The 8,126-nt window shown below is 44.7% G+C and overlaps 1 protein-coding gene and 1 long non-coding RNA gene across 6 annotated transcripts in view; one reads left to right on the top strand and one right to left on the bottom strand.

Moving 5' to 3' along the window:
• The window catches only part of Spop (speckle type BTB/POZ protein), an 88,053-nt gene extending 84,164 nt beyond the window's left edge, over positions 1 to 3,889 (bottom strand). For all 5 annotated transcript variants that reach the window (XM_026780321.1, XM_026780320.1, XM_026780319.1 and 2 more), the window contains exon 1: positions 3,656 to 3,889. The gene's annotated coding sequence lies outside the window, so the exon portion shown is untranslated. The remainder of the gene's footprint in view (positions 1 to 3,655) is intronic.
• A 489-nt stretch (positions 3,890 to 4,378) lies between these two features.
• Positions 4,379 to 6,591, top strand: LOC113456312. The gene is made up of 3 exons (XR_003377131.1): positions 4,379 to 4,455; positions 5,054 to 5,114; positions 6,515 to 6,591. It is a non-coding gene; the product is annotated as an uncharacterized LOC113456312 (long non-coding RNA).
• The last annotated feature ends 1,535 nt before the right edge of the window (positions 6,592 to 8,126 follow it).

The raw sequence follows: 8,126 nt of genomic DNA, 5'->3' as shown, positions 1-8,126 counted from the left end.
TTTTTTGGTATTTCGAGACAAGGTTTCTCTGTAGCTTTGGAGCCTGTCCTGGAGCTAGCTCTTGTAGACCAGAGCTGGCCTCAAACTCAAAGAGATTCACCTGCCTCTGCCTCCCAAGTGCTGGGATTAGAGGTGTGCGCCACCACCGCCCGGCCTATATTTTACTTTCTAACTCTTATTATTTCATATATTTAATACATTTGATTGTCCAATGATCAAAATATCCTTTATGCACAGAAATCTTTTCATTCATTCATTCATTTTTTTTTTGGGGGGGGTGGCGTTGTTGGGGTGAGAGTCTCACTATGAAGTTCAAGCAGCCCTGGAACTAACTATGTAGATCAGGCTGGTCTGCCTGCTTCTGCCTCCTGAGTACTGGAATTAAAGGTGTGCTCCAACATACCCAGCTTTTTCATTTCTTTACAGCTCACAGTAAGGTATTCTGCAATCAGAAGACTGCTAAGACCAACATTCTGGTGGAGATAATAGTACCTTAACAACTGAGTTACCTTTTCAACACAACAAAAAGCAAGTAACGTACTTTCAGTCATAGCTACCAAGAGGGCATCAGACGATATCACATAAGCTTTTGGAGTTCCATGGAAAGAAACTAGAATCTGAGTGAAAAGGAAGAAACTGAAATACAGGTCTATACACCTTCCTAGTGCTGCCACTAGGGCTTACTGTTTTCCAGACATGACTTCACTCTAATGGTATTGTTCCTCGATTGAGGCATATTCTTTAACACCATCAACATACAGAACAGTGACAGAATGTATCCACAGCTCCTCAATGTAATGAAACTTAGGAAATTACATTATGAACTTAAAATCTCAGAGAAAACACCATTTAAAATTTATTTTTAAAGTATGAATGATAGTGTTGGTTAAGAAACAGGCAGATGAGCCGTTGGCAATAATATAAATTCATAAACCACTGTGGAAAATGATTCAGCAATATTGCCAACATTAAAGATGTATACATCCATTGATCTGGCACATTCACAAAAATAAATAATCCAATAGACACCTAAGTACACATAAAAAATGAACTGTGGCTTTGGAAACCTACTGTTAAGTAAGAATTGGCTAAATGATGTTCTACCATATACAATGCAACCCTTGCCACTTTTTAAAAAAGATACTACAGACACTATATGATCACCAAGACAAATTGAGTGAAAAAGTAAAAATTGGATATAGTACCTTACCATTTGTGAAAACCAGACACCAAAGAATAAGGAGATATATGTATTTGTAATGTATGGGTTCTGGAAGGAGATATTATTGCCTTGGGTAACTTGATGGGCAGGAGAATGACAGAAGGCTTTTCATTCTCACTGTGTACCTTTTGAATTTTTTTTCACATTTGTATTACCTTTTATTTTTTAAACAAATTTCTGTGCCAATATGAATTAACAACTTATCTTTATTCTAAAAGCGGTCCATTCTTTTGTACCATCAAAAATTTAAATAAGGCTTAAGTGAACTTAGAAATGAAATGTTTTCAGATAAGAACAAAGTATCCTAGATGAAGAAAGCCTACTTAGAAGAAAGACAAGCATTACCTCAATGGTTTCACTTCTAGATTCTACTAAAGCCTGGTCCAAGTATGGAGGTAGGTCACATTATTTCCAACTACCAAACTAGCCACTGTAATAACTCTTTTAAAAGGTATAGTCACCAAAATACCGAAAGGACACCAACTACCCTGATTGTTCAATGTGGAGTGAGCACAGTAATTTATACTATTCGGGGGGGGGGGGGGAGAAGCAGAGTAACCAGCTCTCTTCCAACACAGGATGACATATGCTCCCCCCAATTCCCAAATCCCTTGACTCCAAGTGCAACATGGCAACCGGAAACAGCACAATAGACACCTGAGCCACATAAAGGCCAGTGTTAAATGAGGAAGTGAAAAGTGTATACATACTTTAAAGCCCAGGAACCTAAGGTCCTAACGTTAACAAAGCAACCAAATAAGTCTTGTGAGAATACCCAAGAATGAACACAAAGGAAAGGGAATTTCAAAATAAGGCTGTTATTTTCAAAATAGACCCAGGAGTCTAGCTGAGACATTAGGTTAGCCAGCCAACAGAAAAACAGAAAATGCCCCCCCCTTTTCCATTCTCCCCACCTAACAACAATTTAGCTATTCATTTCCATACAATTCAGCAAACCTTTTGCTAGTAAAGAGTTTATCTTTGTGACCAGATGTGGTGGTGTACACCTAACACTCAAGAGGCAGAGGCAAGCAGATACCTGTAACTCCAGTAGAGACCAACCTGGTCTGCAGAGGCGGTCCAGACCTGTCCTGGCTACATGAGACCCTGATTGTCTCAAAACAGAAACAAACCTCTCCACCCCCATGGTAGAGGTAAGACAAAGTTTCTTAGAGTGACAATACAGCAGCAAACTAAAGAACCAAGTATACTCCATCGACTGAAACTCCAAATCCTAAGTCACTGAAATATTTACGTAAAGTTCGTCAGTTTAATTTTCTTGGGAATTTGCCCATATGAAAGAATTATCACTCTGTTTATTTAAAATTAATACTTCTGGGCAAGCTGTTCAATTGTTTCAGGTTGCCTCTGTTTTCATATGGCCACAGAACATCAGCTACGTACAGCTAAACTGCTAAACTGAAAGACTATGAAAGAACTCTGACCACCCTCCTGCCCCCCTCTCGCCCCGCAAAGAACCAACTAGGTCAGACAACTGAGATGAAGCTCCTGAGTTCATTTCCGTTCTGGTTTTGTTATTACCCTAAGCCTTAAACTGTGTGTGACACTTTCCCCTTCCTTCCTAACTCTCTAAAGGCAACTCTGAATTTTACTAAAAAGGAATTCCCACTGTGGTTTCTTTTTTATGGTCCTTAGTCCTTCATAACAAGGCCATAAAAAAAAAAAAAAGTCCCCTGCCAGAATAAATGAGTTGGACTTACTCCTAAATTTAGGGAAAGTTTGTAGTAAGGGTCCAGAATGACGACCGGAGTGGTGGAAAGGGAAGTAAAGTAATTCTAGAACTAGCAGTTGCAGTCAGTTTCAAAAAGAGGGTCAGCGTGGGACACGTTGGCTCTAGGAGGCGTTGGTAGCCAGGGAGTCTCTAGGGCAACACCAGATGCGAATAGTGCTTTGTCCTTAAATCCCTCGCATAATTTAAATTCTCCCTCTCGGATCGGAGCGACAAGCTCACTATTGGGTGGCAAGTCTAGCACTGCCTGGGAAGAAGGCGGGCGCGTGGTCAAGGGGCTCTTTATCCCGCAGGTCCCTGCAACACAGCAATGCGCATGCGTCCTAAGGCAGCGACCAGGCACCCCGAGCTCCTTCACATTCGAGCATGCGCAGTCCTCCATCTCGCCGCAGGCGACAGCTCACTATTTGGCAAGGGGGATGGGGTTGGGATATGATGGTGAGGGAGGCAGGAGGCAGGGGGCGCGTTCGTGTTTCCTGAATGCTTGAGGTAGGAAGAACAGACGGCTGACTAGGCTCTGGCTTCCTCAGGCCATGAAACCAGGGTGTAGGAAATGGGGCAGAGAATAATACATGAGGGAAAGTGTGTGTTTGTGGAAGGGGGGGTCAGTCACTTCTCAAGGAAAACCCCCGCACCCCGACAGGCCAACCCCCTTCCTCGACTCTTGACACACACACACTCACCTGAGAACGGCGGCGACAGCTGCTGGTCCCTGTCCCCCTGCGCTCGCCTCATACTGCCCGCAACATCCGGGACCTGCGGGACCGCCGATACACAAATACACACTCTCGGAGCGCGCACACACACAAACACACACACACACATATACACATACACACACATACAGACCGACACACACCGGCCCGGGCGTCCTGTCGTCAGCACGTCGACGCAGCGAGCGCGTACCCGCCGGGCCCCACCCCGCGCGGCCTCCTCCCCGGCTTCCCGCCCCGCCCCGCCTCGCCCCGCCCCGTTCTGCCCCGCCCAGCCCCGCCCCGTTCTAGGCCCTCCAGCTCCTCCTCCTTCAAGACCCCGCCTACCTTCCCTAGTGCGCAAGCGTCACGAGGCGGTTCCAGAGCCCCGGGATTTGAGCGGAAGGCGGGGCCAGAGTGGGAAGAGGCGGGAACTCGGAGGGGGTCGCGTGCGGTGCGCGGAAGATCACTACGAGGTGCGAGGCCGGAATGGAGGAGGCTAAGAGCCAGGGACCGGGTTGGTGGAGGTGCTACAGGCATTTCACAACTGAAATCTAGATGTGCAATTTGTGGATTGCAGATGACTTCGCTCTTACTTACTTTTTTAGCAAACTCTCAATAAAATGTTTTCTGAATTTTAATGATTGCCAGAGACCTTTTTTGAAAAGAACTTTTACATTTTGTTTTTGTTTGTTTCGTTTTTTGAGATAGGGTCTCCGTATGCAGCCAGGGCTGGCCCGGCATTCTCTTTGTGGACAAGCTGGTCTCAAATCCAGAGAGATCCATGTCCAGTAAGTCTAGCCTGCAAATGCTAACATTTATAAAGTACTTTACTTCGAGACTCTCCGGCACACCTTTAACCCCAGCACTCAGGAGGCAGAGGCAGGAGGAGTTCTATGAGTTTAAGTCTAGCTTGGCCAGCCAGAATTACATGGTAATACCATGTCTCAAAAATCAAGTAAATTAGCATTTGTAAACAATAACCAAAGGACCATTCTTTCTGGGAAAGGCATAAGGTGTGTGTGTGTGTGTGTGTGTGTGTGTGTGTGTGTGTGTGAGAGAGAGAGAGAGAGAGAGAGAGAGAGCACAAATGTCGAGAGGAGGCTGATTCTGTGACAACTTATTGGCTAGGACACCTGGGTCCCCAGTCTATCTCATGTTTTAGCTCCCATGGGCCAAAAGTGATTCCGGAATTGAGTAGAATTGTCTCGGAGCATCATCTTGGCCCTGGAAGAAAACAATCATCTTGTGTTGAAGTGATGATGACAGCAATGGGATGTTTGTTGTTGTTACTCACATTCTTTGCTTACCTTAAACGTAAAGGAAAAAAAATTATTTCTGAATCAAGCCCTCAAAATCCTAAGCAGAGTCTGTCTCTTTTGCCTACAGGACTCACACGTGCACCTAGCACTGGACAAGAGAGCAACCCGGTGACCCAGTGCGTTATGAGGTAGGCACAGGTTGCAGCCTGTCTTGCTTTCCAGGCCTGTGGGACCGTCTCCAGGAGACTGTGCTTCTGTCTCTTGCCACAGGATTCTTGGCACCGTGTGGCTGGTGAGCCTGTTCAGCAGGGAAGGCTGGCAGTCCGTGAGCCAGCCCTCGGGGTTGGAAAGAACTCTTGACAGTGCCCTGCGCCTTCCACTTTCAAGTATAGAAGCAGACCCTGTTCCCAGTTTTAGATGTCTTAGGAACCATGGGCAAAACTCTCTGAAAACCCCAGGACTTAACAGTCTGCCTTCCATATAAAATTACTCTCGTTGTTGTTTGTTTTCTGCTTTGTTTTTGGGTTTTGGTCCTTGTTTTGAGACAATCTCACATAGGCCTGGCTAGCCCCAAATTCACTAACTGAGGCTGGCTTTGAACTCCTGACCCTTCAGCCTCTACCTCCTGAGTGCTAGGATTGCAGGTGTGTTCCACTATGCCCAACCAAAATTGTTATTTTGTAAAATTGGAGAGCCTTGATTCTCTAATGATGCGGTTAATGTGCTTGCCTCTGAAACAGAAAGAGCTCTTGTCACCTATTAGGCAGTTGCCTGAAACTTTTCCAATTAGATTTCATTAATCACCATCATCAACAAACGTTCATCTCTAGCTGAAGCCAGAAAGGTGTTTGGTCCTTGTAAAAATTCAAAATGTTCCAGTGGAAACCCAGTGGCCTGTTACAAGTCACTAGCTCTTGGTGACACTGAGGCTGTTTAATTACCTGTTCTCTTGACTTCGGATTTCACAGAAGAGCAGAGGGAGAGAGAAAGAGAGATACTCCCATGGGAAAGGAGCCTGGGGAAGAGGTGCAGAAAGGAACGGACATCTGTTTCAGCTTCCTTATAATCGAGACTAATCCTTACAGTTTAGCTAGCCTCTACCCGGGATATGGGAGAGGGCTCCTCCGGGTATGGAGTCTGTGCCAGCAGCTTGTCCAGACTGGGCCTGAATCCCCAGTGATCTGGAGGTCCAGAAGAGGTCCTATTGCCATCTGTGGCTCTGTGCAATGAGGCTCCCATTTTACTGTGAGGACCACACCGCCCACCTGAGATATGATCCCAGCAGCCTCTGCACAAAGGGCTTTGATTTGGTGTGGAGCTGATTAAACGATTGTAGATGTCCTTGGAAGCACTGTGTGCAAGAATTTTAAACAGCTTCTCCTTTTTAATATGCACTTCCTCTTCGGTTTTAATTATTTTGTTCCTACATTTTCCCTTTCAATTTACTAAAATCTAGAAATGTAATTAGAGCAGAGGCCAGGCTCAGAGAAGGCTGCCAGGATTTCTACAGCATGATTAAATATACCAGGCATCCCTTTAGTGTGGGACTGAAAAATAAGATTCTCATTATTATCTTTCCCTTATCCAGGAAAGAATCGGCACCACGTACCAGTCCGGATTTATTGAAAATGCGGCACTAATTAAAAACTCACCCAGCCTCTTGACAAGGTTTGGGTAAAGAAAAAAAAAAGTTCAGTTATTTAATTATTTCCTCCATTTCATGTTTTGTTGTTGTAACCACAACAAGCAAAGAAGCCCTCATTGCTCCTCGTTCCTCAAAATAAAATTTTTCTCTCCTCATGAGGGACTTAATGAGGCTTTTATCTATGCAACAACAATCAAGCCTACAATGGCACCAATTCAATTCGGGGCTCCTTGTGATGCTAGGAGACATGCAGAAGTCATTCTTTTAATCCAAAACACAAACGACAAAATGTTCATTGGCTGTCATGAGCCATGTCTGGGCAAGGGATCTGTCCCCAAAGACCCAGAGATGTCTGGTGTTTATTTATTTTTGCCAACAAGGATCATGGGCTCCATTTTACAGTTCAATAAGAAAAGGCACAGCTTTTCTTGGAACCACAGGGGAGGTAGAGGCAGGCCAGCCTGAAGAGAAGTATGAACTGACATTTTAGTTGTAAGCGCTTCAAAGAGGTACGTCTCTTTTCTTTCTTTCTTTCTTTTTTTAAATTAATTTATTTATTATGTACACAGTGTTTAGATTCCATGTATGCCTGCAGGCCAGAAGAGAGCACCAGATCTCATTACAGATGGTTGTGAGCCACCATGTGGTTGATGGGAATTGAACTCCAGAAGGGAGGTCAGTGCTCTTAACCTCTGAGCCATCTCTCCAGCCCTCTTTTTTTGGTTGTTGTTCTGTTTGTTTGTTTGTTTGTTTGTTTGTGACAGGATTTCTCTGTAACTTCGGAGCCTGTACTGGAACTAGCTCTTGTAGACCAGGTTGGCCTTGAATTCACAGAGATCAGCCTGCCTCTGCCTCTTGAGTGCTGGGATTAAAGGCATGCACCACCACCACCACTGGCTAGTCTCTTTTCTTTGTAGAGTTCTTCAGTTAGTTCTCTGACAACTTTGAATCTCCCTGACCGCCCCCCCCATCCAGCCCAATGGCTGCTGTGTCAGGATCCTTTGTAGAAATGGATATACAGGAAGATTGGCAGGGAATATAGTCCTGTGTGTTGGCAATGCCCAAGCCTAAGGAAAAAGAGACAAATGACACATTCAAGGACAAAAATGTAAGATCACAAACAAGAAGAAAAAAAACCAAGAACACATTGACAGTGTTGTTCTAGGGTCATGATGAGGTTAATAGAAAATTGACAATGGAAACATGTTCATTGATTGATTAAATTTCATGGTGAAGCTGAGGCTTAATGAATGAGCAGGCTTCTTTTCTGCAGACTCAAGTTCAAACCCAGAACTAACATTTACTATGACATAAATATAGCTAAGGCTCGCATTTTCCAACTTATTGTATGGTGGTGGGATCTATTTGAACACAGCTCTGTGACCTGAGTAGACTTGCTTATTTACGTGTGTGTCTTTGAACACGGACTTGGGGTGACTGTTCTTCTTCCCTCACCCTCTCGTCTATGCACCATGCTGACTCTGTGCCTCTGCTCTTTTGTGGGATTCTCCACGCAGCACAGAGTCAAGGAAATACAACAGCACTGCCGGCCCAG

The sequence above is a fragment of the Microtus ochrogaster genome, chromosome 7 (assembly GCF_000317375.1).
Source record: "Microtus ochrogaster isolate Prairie Vole_2 chromosome 7, MicOch1.0, whole genome shotgun sequence".
Taxonomy (NCBI): domain Eukaryota; kingdom Metazoa; phylum Chordata; class Mammalia; order Rodentia; family Cricetidae; genus Microtus; species Microtus ochrogaster.
The sequence above is the reverse complement of the archived record's forward strand: the minus strand, read 5'-3'. Positions and strand labels throughout refer to the sequence as shown.